Source organism: Neoarius graeffei, chromosome 18 (assembly GCF_027579695.1).
Source record: "Neoarius graeffei isolate fNeoGra1 chromosome 18, fNeoGra1.pri, whole genome shotgun sequence".
Lineage (NCBI taxonomy): Eukaryota > Metazoa > Chordata > Actinopteri > Siluriformes > Ariidae > Neoarius > Neoarius graeffei.
Genome location: NC_083586.1, coordinates 6,952,575 through 6,977,277, shown reverse-complemented (window position 1 = coordinate 6,977,277; position 24,703 = coordinate 6,952,575).

Genomic DNA, 24,703 nt, shown 5'->3' with positions numbered 1-24,703 from the left:
CCTGGAACTTCCAGATCCTGATCTGTACCTTTGTGCCCCACTCTGCATTTTTCCCCATTCTCCCCGCGTTGCATTAGCACACCTGTTACATGTTTGTTATCAGCCACTCTATATAAACACACAGAGGAGATTCACTCAGCATGGATAAATATTCACTAAGTTTTGTCTAATGCATATTCATGCTCACGCTCTGTTCCTCGACTTTGTTTTCATTCCTTGGATTACAGTTTTGCCTGCTGTTTTTGGGACCTCTTGCTGTGACTTTGGCTAGGGACTTTGTGTACATTTTGGAGTATGACTTTGCTTGCCATTTTTTTGGAACTTGTCGCCATCTTCCTGGATTTCACTAATTGGGTGTTGGACTGTGCTGTTGAGCCTGTCACCTGCCTGCCTGCCTCACAAACCAGGTATGCTTCTGCTCATTTCCTGTAATTACACATTGGGTCCTATCTGTTTCTGTGGCCTTTGCATCATGACACACAATGCTAAGTGATTATTTTTCGTGATTATTTTTCAAAATGATTTTTCACTTGTACAGAGAAACAAGTTAGAAAAATCCAACCTTGAATTGAAATAACTTTATTCAGAGAAAAACAACTTCCTCATGAAGAAATAATTGTTTTCAACAAAAATCACATGAGCCACTTTTACTGGCAACCCTGTATTTAACCCTCTGGGGTTTGATCACATTTTCTGGCACTGTAATGATTTTGGCATGCTCCGATTTTGTTGTCAATTTTAACAAATCTAAGCAGTATTTTCAAAGTAATATGACTTTTTTGTATTCAGCACAAGTTCAGCTACAACAATATCTTTGTCTTATGTCTGTCATGATTGTACTTAAAAATAACAGATAAATGAAGATGTTGTAAAAAGCAGTTTTAGAACTGTGTTGGAATGTGTGAAAAAACATTACCTTACCCATTGTGATGAACTGTTTAGTTCAATTGAGGTGATTCTGTTCAGTCTTAGGAATGTATCAAACACAAAAACTTAAATCTGGTCCACTGAATTGGACAATTAACTGGCCATGAAAAAATGCATGTCCTATTATTTTGGGATAAAGAGTTGCCAGTGGGAGGGGTATTCAATGAGAAGAGTAAAAAATTCCATTCCATTCCATGAGAAGAGTGAAAACCCCTCCTGGGCACTGCCAACTCTTAATCCCATCCGTTCAAGTGATAAAGTTTGCCACAATGGGTAATGTTTTTCACACATTTTACAACAGCTTCATTTATCTGGTATTAGAATTTATTTTAATATTTGATTCTATTCAGTGTGCCTTGAAATGAATTCTTGTACCATTTTACTCAGTTCAGAGCCACAATCAACTCTGTTACACAATTACTCTGTAACTTTGCTCCCACTCCAACTCCAAATTTTACTCTCTAAACCCAAAATAATGCAAAATGAACTATTTTTGAGGAAAATAGTTCGTCAAAATACTTTTAATTCTGTAAAAAAAATGCTCAGCCATTTTTCCTGTGTATGCACTACAGTGCACACCTATCAACCGATATGCTCATAATAAATAGAAGAAATATTTACACTTTCTTGAATTGATCTTCGGCTGGATCAAGTCAAAATAAAAAAATAAATAATGTACCAGTCATCATCAGTGTCACAGTTCTCAAGATTGAATTGAATCGCTGTCCTGAATCATGAATTGAATCGCTGCCCTGAATCATCCGAAGCTCATAAAATCCGCAAGCCATCTTGCAACAAGTTGTACCTCCAAATAACCTAAACTATGGCTGACCTATTTTATCCTGTTTATGGAGGGCGTTTGCACTGCAAAAGAGAAAGCAAATGAAACTGAAAGAGTGAAAGTGATTATCATGCCATTAGCATGTAAGTAGTCTTTTATAAATGCATAAGTGGGCACTCAGCACTCCGACTCAGGTGTGACTGAGTAATATGACAAGTTTTATGTTTCACCTAATTTAGGTAATTCAAATATATATATAAAATTTAGTGTAAAGTACAACCCCGATTCCAAAAAAGTTGGGACAAAGTACAAATTGTAAATAAATACATAATGCAATGATGTGGAAGTTTCAAAATTCCATATTCAGAATAGAACATAGATGACATATCAAATGTTTAAACTGAGAAAATGTATCATTTAAAGAGAAAAATTAGGTGATTTTAAATTTCATGACAACAACACAGGGTGGCACGGTGGTGTAGTGGTTAGCGCTGTCACCTCACAGCAAGAAGGTCCTGGGCTCGAGCCCCGGGGCCGGCGAGGGCCTTTCTGTGTGGAGGTTGCATGTTCTCCCCGTGTCCGCGTGGGTTTCCTCTGGGTGCTCCGGTTTCCCCCACAGTCCAAAGACATGCAGGTTAGGTTAACTGGTGACTCTAAATTGAGCGTAGGTGTGAATGTGAGTGTGAATGGTTGTCTGTGTCTATGTGTCAGCCCTGTGATGACCTGGCGACTTGTCCAGGGTGTACCCCGCCTTTCGCCCGTAGTCAGCTGGGATAGGCTCCAGCTTGCCTGCGACCCTGTAGAAGGATAAAGCAGCTAGAGATAATGAGATGAGATGAGACAACAACACATCTCAAAAAAGTTGGGACAAGGCCATGTTTACCACCTTTTTTCTTTACAACAGTCTGTAAACGTCTGGGGATTGAGGAGACAAGTTGCTCAAGTTTAGGTATAGGAATGTTAACCCATTCTTGTCTAATATAGGATTGTAGTTGCTCAACTGTCTTAGGTCTTTTTTGTCGTATCGTCTGTTTTATGATGATTTCTATGGGTGAAAGATCTGGACTGCAGGCTGGCCAGTTCAGTATCCAGACCCTTCTTCTACACAGCCATGATGCTGTAATTGATGCAGTATGTGGTTTGGCATTGTAATGTTGGAAAATGCAAGGTCTTCCCTGAAAGAGACGTCATCTGGATGGGAGCATATGTTGCTCTAGAACCTGGATATACCTTTCAGCATTGATGATGTCTTTCCAGATGTGTAAGCTGCCCATGCCACATGCACTAATGCAACCCCATACCATCAGAGATGCAGGCTTCTGAACTGAGCGCTATCAACAACTTGGGCTGTCCTTCTCCTCTTTAGTCCGAATGACACGACGTCCCTGATTGCCATAAAGAACTTCAAATTTTGATTCGTCTGACCACAGAACAGTTTTCCACTTTGCCACAGTCCATTTTAAATGAGCCTTGGCCCAGAGAAGACGTATGCGCTTCTGGATCGTGTTTAGATATGGCTTCTTCTTTGAACTATAGAGTTTTAGCTGGCAACGGCGGATGGCAAGGTGAATTGTGTTCACAGATAATGTTCTCTGGAAATATTCCTGAGCCCATTTTGTGATTTCCAATACAAAAGCATGCCTGTATGTGATGCAATGCTGTCTAAGGGCCTGAAGATCACAGGCACCCAGTATGGTTTTCCGGCCTTGACCCTCACGCACAGAGATTCTTCCAGATTCTCTGAATCTTTTGGTGATATGCACTGTAGATGATGATATGTTCAAACTCTTTGCAATTTTACACTGTCAAACTCCTTTCTGATATTGCTCCACTATTTGTTGGCACAGAATTAGGGGGATTGGTGATCCTCTTCCCATCTTTACTTCTGAGAGCCGCTGCCACTCCAAGATGCTGTTTTTATACCCAGTCATGTTAATGACCTATTGCCAATTGACCTAATGAGTTGCAATTTGGTCCTCCAGCTGTTCCTTTTTTGTACCTTTAACTTTTCCAGCCTCTTATTGCCCCGTCCCAACTTTTTTGAGATGTGTTGCTGTCATGAAATTTCAAATGAGCCAATATTTGGCATGAAATTTCAAAATGTCTCACTTTCAACATTTGATATGTTGTCTATGTTCTATTGTGAATACAATATTAGTTTTTGAGATTTGTAAATTATTGCATTCCGTTTTTATTTACAATTTGTTCTTTGTCCGAACTTTTTTGGAATTGGGGTTGTATAAAGTTTTTGTCAATATGTTTATCATGCTTATATGATAAAAACTTGTGAATATATTTATCTAAACACATGACCTACTCATTCTAAACCTGCTGAGCTTTCCCAGTGAAGCTCTCAACCAGATATTTTGTATAACCTCCCTCAGAAAAAAAACAGCACTGAGTCTTTTACTATATCATTTTATGAGGCTGGAGAATACAGAGTAGAGCATCTGAGATCATTCCTCTTTACCAAATCTCTCCATATCATCCAAGGTTCTAGGCTCTCTATTGTGCACTCTCCTCTTCAACTCACTCCACAGGTTTTCAGTGAGGTTCAGGTCAGGGGACTGAGATGGCCACAGAAGCTTGATTCTGTGGTCTGCTAATCATACTGGTGTTTATTTGGACATATGATCATTGCCCTCCTGGAAGATTTTATGATGACCCAGTTTTAGTTTTATGGCAGAGGCAGCCAGATTTTGATTTAAAATGTCCTGGTATTTCATGAGTCCATGATGCCATGCACCTTAACAAGGTTTCCAGGGCCTTTGGAGGAAAAGAAAAGGATCCTGAAAGGATCTGATGCATGCATGCTCACACTGGACTTTTCGTGTCTTTAAGTTAGAGGTCTTGCAATGGTGTGGCTGTAGTGCTTTTTACAACAGACATTGTCACAAAGCAGCTTTACAGAAAAACTAGGACCCCAAACACATGAGTCAATTCCATCCCAAGTAAACTCATTTATCCCTGTTGAGCACATCTGTGGTGATGGTGGCAAGGAAAAACTCCCTCAGATAATATGAAGAAATCTTGAGAGGAGCCAGACTCAAAAGGGAACCCCTCCTCATTCGGGTGATAACAGATAGCATGATTAAATATTCATTATAGTTTTAACATGAAGACTTTTTTGTTGAAGTATACTTTGTGCCATTGCACAGGTTATAAGTAATTGCAAACATTGAATAATATATGAGATACATGGGATACACACACCAGCAGCAGGACAAAGCACAGGCACATCCACAGTAAGCATGACACATGACATATATCTTTGATAAGATTTGAAATATTCTGAAAGTTATCAAGAATATAGAAACAGCAGGAAGTATTGAGAACCTTACATACACCTCCTTTTAGCATACAATTTTTAAGAGAAACCAACCTACTTCGTTCCTTTTCTATTCTGACAATGTTAATTCACCTTCTAGTATAGATTGAATGACATATGACACAACCAGTGAAAGGGAAGAACTCAGGTAAAAAGTGATGAATAATTTCACCCATACAACAAGAAGATATCAACCCACAACTGCGAAGGCAAGTCGGTGACCAATAATGTAACACAGAAAATAAGTAATGTAGGACAGATGTCAGTATCAGGATTGAGACGCTCCCTGCACGATCACACAGGAATAGGCATGTATGGTATAGAAATTTGGTTTGATTGTGTAAAGAAAGTTAATACAAAATTTACTATATGTGAATATGAAAATGTGAGCTGAGAAGAGAACTTCTTGATCATTGTATTGCTCCTGTCAAATATGAGATGACATGAGGTCTCCAAGGGATGTTTTGATTGCTGTATTGCCCCTGTCTTTTTGGGTGATATGAAAGGAGTTAAAGATGCTGGAAGACACTTTTTTCAGATAACTGGCATGTATCCACTGTGGCTGGGAGACAGTGAGGATGAGGAGGAACTCTTTTAATCTGTTCTCATTCAGGCTGTGCATGAATACTCAATCACCTGGAAGAAATGTGTGAATAGGCTTTTCTGCAGGCAGAGGGAGAGACACAGTGACATCACCACGTACAACCCCAATTCCAAAATTTGGTACAAAGTACAAATTGTAAATAAAAACGGAATGCAATTATGTGGAAGTTTCAAAATTCCATATTTTATTCAGAATAGAACATAGATGACATATCAAATGTTTAAACTGAGAAAATGTATCATTTAAAGAGAAAAGTTAAGTGATTTTAAATTTCATGACAACAACACATCTCAAAAAAGTTGGGACAAGGCCATGTTTACCACTGTGAGACATCCCCTTTTCTCTTTACAACAGTCTGTAAATGTCTGGGGACTGAGGAGACAAGTTGCTCAAGTTTAGGGATAGGAATGTTAACCCATTCTTGTCTAATGTAAGATTGTAGTTGCTCAACTGTTTTAGGTCTTTTTTGTCGTATCTTCTGTTTTATGATGCGCCAAATGTTTTCTATGGGTAAAAGATCTGGACTGCAGGCTGGCCAGTTCAGTACCCGGACCCTTCTTCTAGGCAGCCATGATGCTGTAATTGATGCAGTATGTGGTTTGGCATTGTCATGTTGGAAAATGCAAGGTCTTCCCTGGAAGAGACATCGTCTGGATGGGAGCATATGTTGCTCTAGAACCTGGACATACCTTTCAGCATTGATGGTGTCTTTCCAGATGTGTAAGCTGCCCATGCCACACGCACTAATGCAACCCCATACCATCAGAGATGCAGGCTTCTGAATTGAGCGCTGATAACAACTTGGGTCGTCCTTCTCCTCTTTAGTCCGAATGACACGGCGTCCCTGATTTCCATAAAGAACTTCAAATTTTGATTCGTCTGACCACAGAACAGTTTTCCACTTTGCCACAGTCCATTTTAAATGAGCCTTGGCCCAGAGAAGACATCTGCGCTTCTGGATCATGTTTAGATACGGCTTCTTCTTTGAACTATAGAGTTTTAGCTGGCAATGGTGGATGGCACGGTGAATTGTGTTCACAGATACTGTTCTCTGGAAATATTCCTGAGCCCATTTTGTGATTTCCAATACAGAAACATGCCTGTATGTGATGCAGTGCCATCTAAGGGCCCGAAGATCACGGGCACCCAATATGATTTTCCGGCCTTGACCCTTACGCACAAGGATTCTTCCAGGTTCTCTGAATCTTTTGATGATATTATGCACTGTAGATGATGATATGTTCAAACTCTGCAATTTTACACTGTCGAACGCCTTTATGATATTGCTCCACTATTTGTCGGTGCAGAATTAGGGGGATTGGTGATCCTCTTCCTATCTTTACTTCTGAGAGCTGCTGTCACTCCAGGATGCTCTTTTTATACCCAGTCATGTTAATGACCTATTGCCAATTGACCTGATGAGTTGCAATTTGGTCCTCCAGTTGTTCCGTTTTTGTACCTTTAACTTTTCCAGCCTCTTATCGCCCTGTCCCAACTTTTTTGAGATGTGTTGCTGTCATGAAATTTCAAATGAGCCAATATTTGGCATGAAATTTCAAAATGTCTCACTTTCGACATTTGATGTGTTGTCTATGTTCTATTGTGAATACAATATCAGTTTTTGAGATTTGTAAATTATTGCATTCTGTTTTTATTTACAATTTGTACTTTGTCCCAACTTTTTTGGAATCGGGGTTGTATACTGTTTGAGTTTTCAATCAAAGCTGAAGTAAGTGTTGACAATCACATCCTGATCACCTGTAAATGAAACACCAAGGTTACTTTTGGTCCAAGGGGTTGGAAATGGCAAGCCCATATTTACCTCAAAATAAAACAGTTTGGATCTGTAAAGGAAACTGTAAGCTCTCTGAGGTGTGGGTGGAGCACAGAGGATGGCAGGACAAAGCTTCAGGTATGAAAGAGGCTTTTATTGCCAGACTTTTCAGTATAACAAAAAGTGTTATTCTCATAAACACACACACACACGCTGTGTTCTTGTCCCGGGAAGAGCTCTCCTCTGCTCTACCTCTGCCTCCTTAAATAGGGCGCGGTTACTGGGAAGACACACAAACACAGGTTAATTACCGTCAGGTGTAGTGATTCTGCCACTCACCTTCCCTGGCTCCGCCCTCCTGTCACAAACCGGTGCTTGACCACGCCCCCGCTGCCACATACCCCCACCGCCCGACTCAGGCCGGGCGCCTGTCCAGCCTGCAGCCGACTCCCCCCCCCCCTTGACGGGAGAGGAAGTCCACCACGACCATCTGCGCCCCCGGCCTGTGGACAACCTTGAAATTGAAGGGTTGGAGTGCCAGATACCAACGGGTGATCCGAGTGTTGGCATCTTTCATGCGGTGGAGCCACTGAAGGGGCGCATGGTCCGAACAGAGGGTGAAAGGGCGCCCCAGCAGGAAGTAACAGAGGGCGAGGACCACCCACTTGATCGCCAGGCATTCTTTCTCAATAGTGCTGTAGCGTCCCTCATGCACTGACAGCTTCCTGCTAATGTACAGGATGGGGCGGTCCTCCCCCTCCACCTCCTGGGACAACACCGCCCCCAGCCCTCTGTCGGACGCGTTGGTCTGCAACACAAAAGGGAGAGAGAAGTCAGGGGAGTGTAATAGTGGCCCCCCACACAGTGCAGCCTTTACCTCAGAGAAAGCCCGCTGGCACTGCTCCGTCCACTTGACCGGATCTGGCGCCCCCTTTTTAGTGAGGTCAGTCAACGGGCTGGTGACGTCCGAATAATTAGGTATCAACCTACAATAGTAGCCAGCCAGCCAGAGGAACTGTCTCACCCCCTTTTTGGTCTTGGGCCTCGGGCAGGCCGCAATCGCTGCTGTCTTATTAATTTGGGGACACACCTGCCCGTTGCCCAAGTGGAAGCCCAGATACCGTACTTCCACCCGCCCAATCGCACACTTCTTCGGGTTGGCAGTGAGACCAGCCCACCTCAGCAACCTAAAGATGGCCCTCAGGTGTTGCAGGTGCCGCTGCCAGTCGTTACTATAAATAATAATGTCATCAAGATATGCGGCCGCATAGGTGGCGTGGGGCCGGAGGACCCTGTCCATCAGCCGCTGAAACGTAGCGGGCGCCCCAAACAGCCCAAAAGGAAGTGTGACAAATTGGTGTAAGCCGAACGGTGTGGAAAAGGCCATTTTTTCCTGGGATAATGGAGTCAAGGGGATCTGCCAATATCCCTTCGTCAAATCCAGTGTCGAGTAAAAGCGAGCTGTGCCTAGTCGATTGAACAGCTCGTCAATACGAGGCATTGGGTACACATCGAATTTAGATACCGCGTTGACTTTTCTATAGTCCACACAGAACCGGACCGACCCGTCGGCCTTGGGAACCAAGACCACCGGGCTGCTCCAGTCACTGTGGGACTCCTCGACGGTGCCCATTTCGAGCATGGCCTGAAGTTCTTCCTGAACAACCTTTTTTTGTGTTCGGGTAGCCTGTAAGGGCGGCTACGAACTACCACCCCCGGGGGCGTCTCTATGTGGTGTTCTATGAGGTTATTGCGACCGGGCAGGGGCGAGAACACATCCGAAAACTCGGCCTGCAACTGGGCGACCTCCGTGAGTTGGGTCGGGGAGAGGTGGTCTCCACAGGGGACCGGAGAGGTACGTGATGCCAATGTCCCTTTTTGAACCTCCGGCCCCAGCTCTGCCTTCTCCGGAACTACCAACACCAACTCCACGGGGACCTCCTCGTTCCAGAGTTTAAGCAGATTGAGGTGGTAGATCTGTAGCGCCCCCTCCCTGTCCATTTGCCTTACCTCATAGTCGACGTCCCCGACTCGCCGTGTGACCTCAAAGGGTCCTTGCCACTTGGCGATTAATTTGGAGCTCGACGTGGGCAACAGTACGAGTACCTTCTCTCCCGGAGTGAACTCTCTAAGGCGCGTGCCCTTGTTGTACAGGTGGGCTTGCTGTTCCTGGGCCTGCCGCAAATTCTCCTGAGTTAGGTGTGTGAGCGTGTGGAGTTTTGCGCGCAGATCCATAACGTACTGAATTTCGTTTTTACTTTGTGAAGGTCCCTCCTCCCAATTTTCACGTAGCACATCTAAAACGCCATGCGGCTTACACCCGTATAACAATTCAAATGGGGAGAACCCAGTGGAGGCTTGGGGGACCTCTCGCACTGCAAACAACAAGGGTTCGAGCCATTTATCCCAGTTACGTGCGTCCTCACTTACAAATTTTTTAATTATATTCTTGAGGGTGCGATTGAACAGTTCAACTAAACCGTCCGTTTATGGGTGATAAACGCTGGTGCGGATCGGCTTAATACCTAATAGCCCATACAGTTCGCTCAGTGTTCGTGACATAAACGAGGTGCCTTGGTCAGTCAGAATCTCTTTCAGGATTCCAACCCGGGACATGACGTGGAAGAGGGCCTCCGCAATACTGCGTGCTGAGATATTGCGAAGAGGCACCGCTTCCGGGTATCATGTTGCATAGTCCACTAGAACCAATATAAAGCGGTACCCTCGTGTTGACCGATCTAATGGCCCGATGAGATCCATCCCAATTCTTTCGAACGGGGTCTCGATTAATGGTAGGGGGCGCAAAAGCGCTTTTGGAATGGTCACTGGATTTACTAACTGGCATTCGCGGCACGCCGTACACCACTTACGGACATCGCCGTGAATCCCCGGCCAATAGAATCGGGCCATTATCCGGGCTAGTGTCTTATCCTGCCCGAGGTGTCCAGCCATGGGATTAAAGTGAGCCGCCTGAAATACCAATTCCCGGCGGCTCTTTGGAATTAACAGCTGTGTGACTCGCTCTTTCGTCTGAGTGTCCTGCGTCACTCGGTATAATCTATCCTTCATAATAGAAAAATAGGGGAAGGACGGGGTGGCGTTCGGCTGGAGTGTTTGACCATCGATTACTCTCACTTGGTCAAACACATGTCACAGAGTCTCGTCTCGCGATTGTTCTAATGGGAAATCCGCAAGGGATTCCCCAACAGAAAGAGGAGGAGCCGGCGGCTCCTCGCTCTGTCGCGGAGATGACGTAGATGGCTCTGCGACAGCAGCTCCAGCCAAAGCGACACCGGGACCTCCCCCTGTCAAATGGCAGGACCCACTCTTTACTAGGCGTGTCATTAAACCCCGAAATCCCGGCCCATCAGTCCCCAAAATTAAAGAGTGGGTAAGGAGAGGATTAACTGCCACCTTCACTATAGATTTTTCCCCTCTGAAATATATGTGGACCGACACCAAAGGTAGCTGTGAACATCCCCGTGCACACACAACACCTTCACCCCCTGTGCTCCCCCAATGCCTTGTCTTGCACCAGGCTTTGGCAGATCGAGGTCTGATTGCAACCAGAATCCACCAACGCCTGATATGTAGCCCCTTGGACACTCACCGGTATGCGATATGCTCCGGCCCAATCGAGGGCAGCTTCTGGCACATCGGAGACCCGTACCACCGCGCCCACCTCCATTGCTGTGCACTGTTGTTGCAGGTGGCCTGGCTCCCCGCAGCGCCAGCAAACCGGCCCGGGCTTTCCCTCTGCACCTGTGCTCTGGGGCTCACTCACCTGAGTGGGGGAGAGACAGACACAGAAGGGAGAAACGGGAGGGCACCACGGGTGCGGCAGGCTGGCTGGGGTGGAGCCGGCCCCCTCAGCACGTGGAAGTGCTGGCGCTGTTCTTCTGGTGTGCGCCCCATGCGCTGGAGGATGGCCCGGCGAAGGTCCGCGTAGGCCAGCCGGTGGTTGGCGGGGAGCTGTAGCGCGGCCAGCTGCGCCTCTCCCATCAGGAGGGGGAGGAGGCACGCCACGCGCTGCTCCATCGGCCACCCCGAGGCTTCGGCGACCTGTTCGAACAATGTGAGGAACGCCTCGGGGTCATCCTGCGGGCCCATCTTGGTCACGGTGAGGGGAGATGGGCCCGTGGCCGGGGCACTGGTGGACCCTGCCGACGCAAGGAGATGCCGGAACGCCTCACGATCTTCCTGCTGGGCCAGCACCAGGGCTTCGAAGTGCCGCTCTTGCTCCTTTCGGAGCGTGACGAGTGCCTGGTGCTGGCTTTGCTTAGCCATGGCGAGGGCGTGGACCAGGTCCGCGAACGGGGAGGATTCCATGGGGCTGCGGGGTTGGTGCTCCACCTTTTTCCCGGGTTTCGGCACCACTGTAAGCTCTCTGAGGTGTGGGTGGAGCACAGAGGATGGCAGGACAAAGCTTCAGGTACGAAATAGGCTTTTATTGCCAGACTTTTCAGTATAACAAAAAGCGTTATTCTCATAAACACACACACACGCTGTGTTCTTGTCCCGGGAAGAGCTCTCCTCTGCTGTCCCTCTGCCTCCTTAAATAGGGCGCGGTTACTGGGAAGACACACAAACACAGGTTAATTACCGTCAGGTGTAGTGATTCTGCCACTCACCTTCTCTGGCTCCGCCCTCCTGTCACAAACCGGTGCTTGACCACGCCCCCGCTGCCACAGAAACATCTAATAAACACTTCGGAACACTTAGCAGTTGTCTTTTCAGTTCTTTATTACAATAGATCATATAAAAGATATATAAAATAGAAAAGGAAAAAGAAAAAAGAGAAGAGAAGAAGACATCACTTCTGATGATGCCGAGAGTACGCGCACTCTGATTTGTATCTTAGTGACTGTTATCTATTATACTCTAAAGGCATTCACTTACTGCTTGCATCTTCACATGATTGGCTCAAGATTTTCTATGAAGCTTTGTTAAAAGCGTGCACCTGGCATGCTCTGGTATGTGCAGACAGATGCGTAGTTAGGAAGAACTCAGGCACCCTGCTCATCACCACCAAGGCCACACAAAGGCGATTACAACATGGGAAAAACAACTTTCTCAGTACACTAGGCCACTTGAGCTCAACACACAAACACAGAGAATAGGAATGTTCATCCACTAAATTTCCCTCACATTTCCCCCCTTTTTATCCTACAGGATAATAATTGCTAAAGAAAGAAATGTACACAATTTCAGTGGTAAGAGTTCCCAGAGAGATTCGACTTAACACGTCATTGAGTGTACAGGGATAATGCTAAGGCTGTTTTATAAGACCATAGTTAATAGAGGTGAATGGTTAGGAAACCCGGCAAACTTCAAAGGACCATCCTATTGTTTCATATTTGAGGTTCAACTTTACCATCACATGACCACGACCGTGCACACCAGCCAAACAAACATATAGGACGACAGTGAATTTAGAGACGATTTTGAGTTAAAACTCGTAATTTCAGAAGCGAAAGAAAACTTAAAAACAAAACATTTAAAATTATGTATATGATGAGTGAAAATCATTTAAAATAAGTCTTAATTATTGTAAAAAAACACCATCAATTTACCTATTTTCTAACCATCGTTTTACGATACAGCAATCAAAACCAAATACTGAAGGCTTATAAAAAAAAAACTTTGCCCCAGATTTCCTGGTTATTTCTTTAAGAAGAATAGTAATAAAAGCCAGAATCTTTCAAATCAAGTGATCTGAGAAATAGGGAAAATTTGGCATCTCGTAGAGGTGAGCTTCAACAGTTCGAAACTGAGTACAAGTTCAACAATCCTAAAACTGTAAAAAAAATGTCTGAGATTTGATTTTTTTTTTTTTACTTCAATTTCAAGAGATAAAATATTGATACTCGATGTTTTGGGACTTTTTATTATCCCAGTAGCTTTTAAAGTATGTACAGCATTATTCAATTTTTGCTCATAATAATTTCAGTGAGCTTCGCGCTACTTTACTCTTGTTGCGAAATGTAAACAAACACGGAATCGAAGCACGAGCATGTTGCGGTTTAAAAATGTTGATTTTAAACCAAAATTCTTAGAATATTCTCAATAAACTGTAAAAATGCATTGCATGCATAGTCTTTTCTATAGCAAAACAGGGTTCGTGTGCATGGTAAATGTCCTGTGACATGTCATAACGTTGAACAAAGAGTTAGTCCTTTGGCGTCTGCCGATCTTCCTAACCATCTCCCTCTATTAATTATGGTAAGACATAGACATCTTAAGTTAATGCTAGTAAGCTATATACATAGATCAGGAAACAATAGAACAGAAAAACAACCACAAATGAGAGTGCTTTAAGCTAGGGCTAATTTCATATCAGCTGTGCTGACGTCTTTGTGTGGGTTTGGAGGCCAGTCAGGTAAGTCGTCTGGGTCTATTTTCACCATCTGGTAACCAATATTTGTCAGCTGCCTCTGAAACACAGACATAACAACACTGACAGAAAACAGGGTGCAAACATACTGTAGCATCACAATCACTAAACCTAGGACCAGTATGGTGGATAGAATCAGAGTCTTCCATCCACTAAACCAACTGTCTTCGACTCTGTGTCAGCCTGGGTTCCCTGTATCGATGACCACACGAATCCTCCCGTGAGCCCCAGCAGGATCAGGATGCTCAGGCCCACGACTGGACCTAGCTTATAATGATTTACTCCCTTCATTTTGTGTTAACTATGCCTCCGAGTTAACCCTTGCCCTTCTTGACGTGTATTGGTGCTCAGAGGGTGGGCACGCCCTATCAGCCCTCGTCCCACCTCACCGGGACTTGGAGGAAACTCAAAACCCTAAGACTTATCTATCAGCTAGACACTGAAATACTCTTCCCTATTGAGGGTGCGTGTGTGATTGATGTGATACTCGCATTGTTCCATGCAGTGATGCCTTTCTTCCTCACGTGCTTTACCAGCATCCGGGTCACTAACAGTAGGCCTTCCTCTCTCTCCTGCTCAGCCGGTTCAGGAACCCTCCTGCAGTGGCTAGCGTGGATCCACGTCACTCTGCCCATGACCTTCACTGCCGTTGGGGTTGCGAGCAGGACCTGGAATGGGCTATTCCACCGTGGCTTGTTCCACTTGGTTTGTCAGAAATCCTCACCACTACCCAATCCCCTGGTTGTAGATCGTGCAGAGGTCCCTCAGCGGGCTTGGGAAGTGCTTCTTTTACCTGTTTGTGGATAGATTTCAAAGCAGAGGACAGCGATGCACAGTAATTCAACATTGCATCATCACACAGTGTGGTGTCAGGCAGTGTTCCTTGGGCTGAGTCCTCTGACATGAGGCCGCGCATAACATGTTTGAGAACACTGTGATGAACATTGATGCAGCTGTTTGGACAACGAGTAAACTGGACCTGCACAGCGCAATAATGTTTAGACCAATACATAGTTTTGAGGGTCAATCTTTCATGTACATGGGGGTCTGCAAACCAAGTCTTTCCAAACTCTACATCTTGCCCTTGATGAACATGTGATGTGCAATGCAAATCTTCCTCTTTCATATAATCTGTGTCAACTGATGAGGTGTTCAAGTGTGCGAGCTGTACAAGGTGTTTGGGAGTTTGTGTGAGTTGATCTGAGCAGAGCCGCCAGGCATACACATACAGGGGGCTTCCAAACCCATACTGCACACTGCACATTTCAGTTACTTCAATAGTTAGTCCATCTGCACATTAAATCACGTGCTAACAAATTTACTGGACATGTATGTGAGATGAGGAATGAGTGGGACTGTGGCAGCGGGGGCGTGGTCAAGCGCCGGTCTGTGACAGGGGGGCGGAGTCAGGGAAGGTAAGTGGCAGAATCACTACACCTGACGGCAATTAACCTGTGTTTGTGTGTGTCTTCCCAGTGACCACGCCCTATTTAATGAGGGAGAGCGAGAGCAGAGGGGCTCTCTCCCCAATCAGACGACTGGAGTGTGTGCATGCATGTGTGGCTGAGAGAGTGAAAGTTTACTGAAAAGTAAAAATAAAAGGGTTTGTGAAACCTGATCTCTGTCCTGCCATCCTCTGTGCTCCACCCTTGCTTAGAACCGTTACAGTGGTGCCGAAACCCGGGACGTGGAGCACAGCAGCCTAACAGCCCCATGGAGTCCTCCCCGTTCGCTGAACTGGTCCATGCCCTCACCACGGCCCAGCAAAGCCAGCACCAGGCGCTACTCACCCTCCAAAAGGAACAAGAACAGCAGTTCGAGGCCCTGGTGTTGGCCCAACAAGAAGATCGAGAGGCGTTCCGGCACCTCCTCGCGTCGGCAGGGTCCACCAGCGCTCCTACCACGGGCCCGTCTCCCCTCATCGTCACCAAGATGGGCCCGCAGGATGACCCCGAGGCGTTCATCACGCTCTTCGAGCAAGTCATCGAAGCCTCGGGGTGGCCGATGGAGCAGCGCGCGGCGCGCCTCCTCCCCCTGCTAACGGGAGAGGCACAGCTGGCCACGCTACAGCTCCCCGCTGACCACCGGCTGGCCTACGCAGACCTCCACCAGGCCGTCCTCCAGCGTGTGGGGCGCACCCCAGAACAGCAGCGCCAGCGCTTCCGCGCGTTGTGCTTAGAGGAAGTCGGCTGGCCGTTCGCATTTGGCCAGCAACTCCGGGACGCCTGCTGGCGGTGGCTGAGGGCCAACAACCGCGACACCGAGGAGATCGTCGATCAGGTAGTGCTGGAGCAGTTCGTCACGCGCTTGCCAGCAGGAACCGTGGAGTGGGTCCAGTGCCACCGCCCGGCGTCACTAGATCAGGCAGTCGAGCTGGCGGAGGACCATTTGACAGCTGTCCCGGTGGCAGGACAGCAGATGGCATCTTCTCTTCTCTCCTCTTCTCTCTCTCCCCCTCCTCCTGTGTCCCGTCCTCGCCCCATTCCCCCACCGCGGAGGCGGGGACCGGCACCACCCCAGCCGGCCCGCCGCACCCGCGGTGCCCTCCCGTTTCTCCCTTCTGTGTCTATCTCTCCCCCATCTCAGGTGAGTGAGCCCCAGATCACCGGTGCAGAGGGAAAGCCCGGGCCGGTTTGCTGGCGCTGAGGGGAGCCGAGCCACCTTCAACAGCAGTGCACGGAAGTGGGCGTGGTGGTTCGGATCCCCGACGTGCCAGAGGCCGCCCTTCTCTGGTATATCATCAGGTGTGTGTGTGTGTGTGTGTGTGTGTGTGTGTGTTACCTCCCCTGTTCTCTGTGCGGGGCCTGTTCCCGGAGTCCGCCCATCAGTCTGCTTTGCTGTACTCCTCATGGGGCTTCTGCCTGCTACTGTGGAGACAATCTCGAGCAATGTGTCCCTTCTGATTGCAGTTGTAGCAGGTTGCACCTTTTATCTAGGACGGGTCACCCCAGATCATCCTGCCTCGGCCCCTACCTCGACCGCTTCCTCTTTGTCCAGGCTAAACAGTCTGGAGAAGAGTGAGAGTGGCGGCGTGTAGGTCTTGGTCTCTGTGTTGACTTTGTCTTCTCCATCTCTTTCAGCAGCCTTTCTGCATGCACAGCGTACTGCTCGATCTTGGTGAGACTGGCGGTTTCCCAAAGGAGACAGAGCTGCTTTATTGACTTGGCCACTGCTGGATTCAGACCGTTCATGAAACTGTTCCGCAGGTGCGCTTCCCAGACCTCAGGAGTGCCTTCCACTCCAGCCAGGGTCACGGGTCTGGTCAGGCCACTGTGTTTCTCGTGCGTGGCGGTGAGACAAGCGAGAAACGCTTACACCACTTCACCATCTTCTTGCTTACACATCTTAGTAATGTCTATGTTCAAGGGAAAAGCTTTGATCAGACGAGCACAGAGAGCAGTGAGGGTATTTCTATACTCACTATTGCCATCCGCTGGTCGGCTTCTGGCAGCTCTCTGGAAACCTTGCTCCAATCTATACCCACCTTGGTCATGAGTAGGTGGCAAAGTTCATGGGTGGTCGGTCGGAATTCTCTGCAAAACATCAACAGTTTGTTAGCAAATCTCTTCCCTCCTACCTCTCTCACATTGGGAAAAGAAGCCATGCTTTCCTTGATATTGGCTGTTGTCCAGGGTCTGTGGACTAGAAGCATGCTGTCAGCTCCAGCCACTTCCACCATTGGAAGATGAAGGACTTCAGACTTTAGGTTACTGCCTTGTGGACCCACTGGTGAGCATGTGGTCAGGTCCAGGAGGATGTCTCTTCCGTCGCCATATGCAAGACCGGATCTCGTGTGTGACAGAGAAGCGAGGGGAGGCGCTGATGCTGGAGGCAGCTGGTAGGCTGGGAGAGATTCCAGAGGCTCAGTTTTGTTTTGTTTTTTTCTGGCTCGACTTCTCACCCTTTCTGTGGGTGAGGCACTTGTGGGAGTGATGCTCCACCTTGCTGAGGAGGCAGTCTGTGTCGGGGTGGTGGGGCAGACTCCAGGTCAGGGTCCATCTGAAATTTCAAACACTGAGAAGAGGGTGAGAGCCCTACCTGTCGTTTCTCTCTTTTGTACTCTCTCTTAAGTGTTTCTTCTTTCCATGCAGAAAACACCCTCCAGTCCCCTAAGAACTTAACATTATCTGCAGACTCTTCTTTTCCCTTCTGTTTAAACTTTTATTCTAACTGTTCTATCTGCCTGGGATTAAAACTGCCCTTCTCAGAGAATCCTAAGTCCTTTACCCATATGTCAAACTGTGCCAAATAATCCTCGCCATACGAGGTTTTCATAAACTGGATGTTTGGGCTGTCATAGGAACACCCAATTCTTATTATAGCACATGTAGCCTCACACTTACTTGCTTTTTTTCTTTCCCTAACTTACCGTTTCTGTTCCCCATTGTACACTGTTATATCAAAAGGTTATGACAACAATGGTTGAGTTTTTATCAGGATCACAAGAACAACAAGTTGGACTATGTCCAAAAATGCGACACAATAATCCTTAAGGTATGTTCTTATTAGTAAACAATTTATCTGACATTTGCCTTAAACTAAAGCAGGTATCATTTAGCACAACAAGCTCAAAGACAACTCACGCATGTGTACAAAACCTATTTCTCTGTTTCAGAATTTGGAGGAGGACAGTACTCTGTTAATTCATCAATATTTTGCATGCACACCGGTGTGTCTTGGCGACTTCATGATCGAACCTCTCTATCCCGTTCCTACGACGGGCCAGTTGTTCACACAGAACAAAAGGAACAAGATTCAATTCTTTCTCAGTTACGAATCGCTGAACGTGAATCTGTCAAAACATGCACCCATACTTCCCTCTCTCAAGTAGGTGAGCCATTACCCAGTCATCACTTAGGCGGATTTTCTCTTACACGACACAACTCGCGGTTTATTGTCTCAAAATTGTGTTTTATCCATTTCTGCAAACATATTGATGGCACCACAGCTTAGCAGTCCTCCTGGGCTCAGACAAACTTCTGTCCGTCTCTTATATCAGTCTTCCTTGATTGGGACAATCTCTGTCCATCTCTTATATCAGTCTTTAAATACTGTTTCAACTAATTTCTTTACACAAGAATACAAAGTTATCACTTACTGGTTCAGTGAGCCCTGACGGTCTGGTCTCTCATCCGAGTTCTCAGCTCCGCACTGTAGCCTTGGGAGTATTCCGTCGTCCGAGGATCAGATGCGTAGGGCCCACCCAGGGATGCCAAATTGTAATGGAAACTTCTAATAAACACTTCAGAACACTTAGCAGTTGTCTTTTCAGTTATTTATTATAGTAGATCATATAAAACAGATATATAAAATAGAAAAGGAAAAAGAAGAAGAGAAGAAGACACCATTTCTGATGATGCCGAGAGTATGCACACTCTGAGTTGTATCTTAGTGACTGTAATCTATTATACTTTAAAGGCATTCGCTTACTGCTCGCATCTTCACGTGATTGGCTCAAGATTTTCTATGAAGCTTTGTTAAAGCATGCACCTGTTGTGCTCTGGTATGTGCAGGTGGATGCGTAGTTAGGGAGAACTCAGGCACCCTGCTTATCACCACCAAGGCCACAGAAAGGTGATTACAACATGGGAAAAACAACTTTCTCAGTACACTAGGCCACTTGAGCTCAACACACAGAAACACAGAGAATAGGAATGTTCATCCACTAAATTTCCCTCACATATCTCAAATTGGGAGTGTGGCAGCGGGGGCGTGGTTTATGAATGGAGCGTGAGGTCAGGGAAGTTGAGTGGCAAAGTGTACCTGTTGTAAGTTAATGTGCTGTCTGCATATATGTTTGTGTGCAGTGAGAAGGAGCAGATAAAAGGGGAGAGCAGCAGAGAGTGGCAAGTAAAGGTTCTCTTACCCTGGCTGAAATCACGTCGGTGCATTGGCACACAGAAGTTTATTTTGGAAACTGCTGACAAATGTGTTGTGTGTTAAACTAACAATTATAAAAGTAAAAATGAAAGTGACCTTGATCCCACCGGTCTGTTATAGTGTCCACTGTACTAGGGAAGCCGTTACACTGGTGCCAAAAGCCAAGATGCTGGAAAAGAGACATTGCCATGGAGTCCTCCCCATTCAGTGAGCTGATTCATACCCTCACCACTGCCCAGCAGGACCAGCACCAGGTGCTGGCCACAATGAGGACAGAGCAGGAGCAGCACTTCCAGTCCCAACAGGATGACCACCAGGCACTCCTGCATCTCATCAACCCCGCAGGTGCACCAGCCCCAGAGTCCGTGGGATTCCCCCACGTCACCCTCAGAAAAATGGGACCACACGATGACCCGGAGGCGTTGATGGATCTGTTAGAGCAGTCACAAAGGCATGGGGGTGGCCAGATGAGGAGTGAGTGGCCCACCTGTTACTGCTTCTGCACTTCCGCAAAGCGCAACTTGCAGCTCAGCCACTACTCGCAGAGAACTGGCTGGTGTATGCCAACTTGAAGCTTGCAATCCTCCAGTGAGTCAGCCACTCCCCAGAGTAACATTGGTCGCACTTCCATGACCTGACACTGGAGGAGGTCAGAAGACCCTTCGCTTACAGCCAGCAGCTGTGTGACACCTGCCAGCAGTGGCTGAGACCAGAGGACTGTGACATCAAGGGAATCATCGCTCAGCTGCCAAGGGGGACAGAGGAATGGGTCCAGTGCCACTGCCCAGCATTGCTGGATTGGGCCATAGAGCTGGCAAAGGACCATCTGGCAGTGGTTCCAGTGGCAGGCAGGCATCCAGCTTCTCTTTCTTCCTTTCGTTCTGTGCCCCTTTCCTCTTGTTCCTCCCCTCCCTCCCATCCCTGCACCATGGAAGTGGGGGCTGAATCCCCCACAGCCAGCTTCCTGAGCCTGTGGTTCCCCTCCATCTTCTTCCCTGTGTGTTTTTGTGTCTTCCCCACAGGTGAGTGCCCCTACCCCAGCAGTGCAGAGGTGAAGCCTGGGCCAGTGTGCTGGCACTGTGGGGAGCCTGGGCATTTCCAAGACCAGTGCCAGGTGATGGAGGCGGGGGCAGTGGTCTGGGTCCCCGATGCATCAGAAGCTGCCCCTGATTGAAGAATGTACAGGGAGTGCTCAAGGGGGTACACATCAGGCATTGGTGGATTCAGGTTGTAAGCAGACCTTTATTCATCAAAGCCTGATTCAGTGTGGGGCACTGGGGAATGCACATTTGGTGAAGGTTAAGTGTGTGCCCAGTGATATACACAAATATCCGCTAATGCCCATCACTAATCATTCCCGGGGAGAAAAGCATAATGTAGAGGCGGCAGTTAGTCCAAGCCTAACCCATCTGCTGATCTTGGGAACTGATTGGCCGGGGTTTAAAACCTTAATGAAACAAATAGTAATGGGTGGGTGCTGCAGTAGCATGTCATGGGGGAATCCCGCTGCAAGATTGGTTGGGAGTCAGTCTTGGGCACGTCTGTGTCAGCTGCGTATCATGATAACACAGAAAGTGAAGAGAGTTCTCCTCTTTCTCTGAGGAATCCCTTAAGGGACTTCCCATTGGAGCAGGCATGGGATGAGTCTCTGAGACATGTCTTTTACCAAGTGAAAGTAATTGATGATCAAATCCTCCAGCCTAACCTTGCACTTTCCTTCCTGTACTTTTCTATTATTAAGGATACATTGTATAGAGTGATGCAGGACACTCAAATGGAAGAAAAGATGACACAGTTATTGGTCCCGAAGAGCAGTAGGGAACTTTTATTCCATGCAGCTCATCATAATCCTATGGCTGGGTATTTGGGACAGGATAAAACACTGAATCGTCTCATGGCCCATTTCTATTGGCCAGGGATTCATGCCAATGTCCACAGGTGGTGTGTGGCATATCATGAATGCCAGCTGGTGAATCCAGCAGTGACACCAAAAGTGCCATTGCGCCCCCTCCCATTGATTGAGATCCCCTTCGAAATAATTGGCATGGATCTCATCAGGCCATTAGATCGATCTGCATGCGGATATTGCTTTGTGTTAGTCATAGTGGATTATGCAACGTGATAACCAGAAGCAGTGCCTCTCTGTAATATCTCAGCATGCAGTATTGTGGAGGCACTCTTCCACATTAACTCCCAAGTCAGGATTCTGAAAGAAATCCTGACTGATCAAGGCAATACTTTCATGTCACGCACACTGCGTGAATTGTATGAATTATTGGGGATTAAATCAATGTGTACTAGTGTTTATCATCCACAAACAGATGGGCTGGTCAAACGATTTAACCAAACACTTAAAAAAATATGATTCAGAAAATTGTTCATGGGGATGCTAAAAATTGGGACAGGTGGCTCAATCCTCTGTTGTTTGCAGTGTGTGAGGTCCCACAAGCCTCCACCAGGTTTTCTCTTTGAACTGCTGTGTGGGCGTAAGCCCCGTGGTGTTTTAGACATCATTAGAGAAAATTGGGAGGAGGAACCTTTTCAACATAAAAATGAAATTAAATACATTCTTGAAATGGGAGCAAAACTCCATTCACTGAGACCCATAACCCAGGAGAATTTGCTACAGGCTCAAGAATGTCAATCTCACCTGTTCAACAAAGGGGCACAGGTAAGGGAATTTGCACTGGGAGATAAAGTCCTCATTTTACTGCCCACTTCAAGCTCAAAATTTCTTGCTAAGTGGCAAGGACCCTTTGAGGTCACACGGCGAATTGGGGAGGTTGACTATAAGGTCAAGCATCCAGATAAGGGCAACACATGTCAAATTTACCACCTCAATCTCCTAAAACCATGGTGAGAGGAGGTTCCCATGGGTCTGGCAATGGTAGTTCTGGAGAGGGCAGAACTGGGAGCGCAGGTAAGTCTAAAAACTGCAGCCCAATTCACCCCAGTCCCCTGTGGAGACCACTTCTCACCATCCTAGGCAGCACAGGTCACTAGGTTGCAAGAGGAATTCTCCAAAGTGTTCTCGCCCCTCCCCAGTCACACTGACCACATTGAGACTCCCCCGGGGTGGTGGTGCATAGCTGCCCATATTGACTCCCTGAACATAAGAAAAATGTGGTTCAGGATGAACTCCAGGCTATGCTGAAGATAGGGGTAATTGAGGAGTCACACAGTGACTGGAGCAGCCCAGTGGTCTTGGTTCCCAAGACTGATGGGTCGGTCTGGTTCTCTGTAGACCATAGAAAAGTCAACACAGTGTCTAAAATTGATACATATCTGATGCCTTGCATTGATGAACTGCTTGATTGATTAGGCACAGCTCACCTTTACTCAACACTGGATTTAACAAAGGGATATTGGCAGATTCTATTGACTCCATTATCCTGGGAAAAAATGGCCTTTTCCACTCTGTTCAGTTTCCACCAATTTGTCACCCTTCCTTTCAGGTTGTTTGGGGCCCCTGTGATGTTTCAGTGTCTCATGGACTGAATTCTCCATCCACACAATCCACATGTGGTGGCCTACTTAGATGACAATCATTTATAATAATGATTGGAAGTGGCATCTACAACATCTCAGGGCTGTTTTGAGGTTGCTGAGGCATGCTGGGCTCACAGCAAACCCAAAGAAGTGTCAAGTCAAGTCAAGTCAAGTTTACTTGTATAGCACTTTTAACAATAAACAATAAACATTGTCACAAAGCAGCTTTACAGAATATGAACGATTTAAAATATGAGCTAATTTTATCCCTAATCTATCCCTAACGAGCATGCCTGTGGTGACGGTGGCAAGGAAAAACTCCCTCAGACAATATGAGGAAGAAACCTCGAGAGGAACCAGACTCAAAAGGGAACCCATCCCCATCCGGGCAACAACAGACAAAATGACTATAACATTAACAGTCCTGACATAAAGTCAGCTTCATTGATGCTCTAAAACCCCCACTGACGGAAACCCGAGTGCAAAACCGTTTACGACAACCGTAGTCCTAAAGTCAACTGCAGTCCTAAAGTCAGCAAGTCAACTGCAGTCCCCAGCCACAAAAGTACCACTGCAAGAGTCCAGAGTGTCCTCCAGGCGTGATCCCCAACTGTCCACATGGAGCCGCCCTCCACAGGAGCGATGCGATGGGACTCCAACCAGAAACAGGGCACCATGATGGATCAGGCAGGTCTGAGGAGCAGAAGAGGTCAGCATCTCAATCCCAGGACCGACATGTAACTCAGAGGGACAGATTTGGGGGGGAGAGAAGAGAGAGAAAACACAGGTTGTTAGGTATGCCCAATGTCACCTGAATAAGTAGGAACAGCATACATATTGCACTGAGTACAAGCAGAGACTCCGGCAATTAACTATGACAGCATAACTAAAAGGGGAGAGCCAGAAGGTAACACAGGCATGAGGGAGCCCTGGGACATAAAGCAGCCAGCCACTACACCATCAGCAAACTCGAGTGAGCAAGCGAGTGGGGACTGACAGCATCCATACATCCCAGTTTACCAAAACACTCTATGTCTGAGGACCCTCCAGATCTACACCTTTACCTCATAAACACCATTAACAAAAGGCTTGACTAAACAGATATGTTTTCAACCTAGACTTAAACACTGAGACTGTGTCTGTGTTTAAGTGTGCAATTGGGCAGGTAGAAGTATAGTATCTGGGCTTCCACTTGGGCCATGGGTAGGTGTGTCCCCAAATTGATAAGACTGCCGCGATTGCGGCCTTCCCAAAACCTAAGAACAAAGAGGGGGCTGGCAGGCTATTATAGGCGGTTCATGCCTAATTTTTTGGACGTCACCAGCCCACTGACTGACCGCAATAAAAAGGGAGCGCCAGATCCAGTCCAGTGGCTGGAGCAATGCCAACAGACGTTTAACCTTTAACACAGAAGTGTGTGCGCATGTATGTGTGTGTGGGGGGGGGGGGTTCCACTTTTTTACTCCCCTGACTTCTCTCTCCCTTTTGTGTTGCAGACCCTGCTCCAATGGCTTCACCGTATGAAG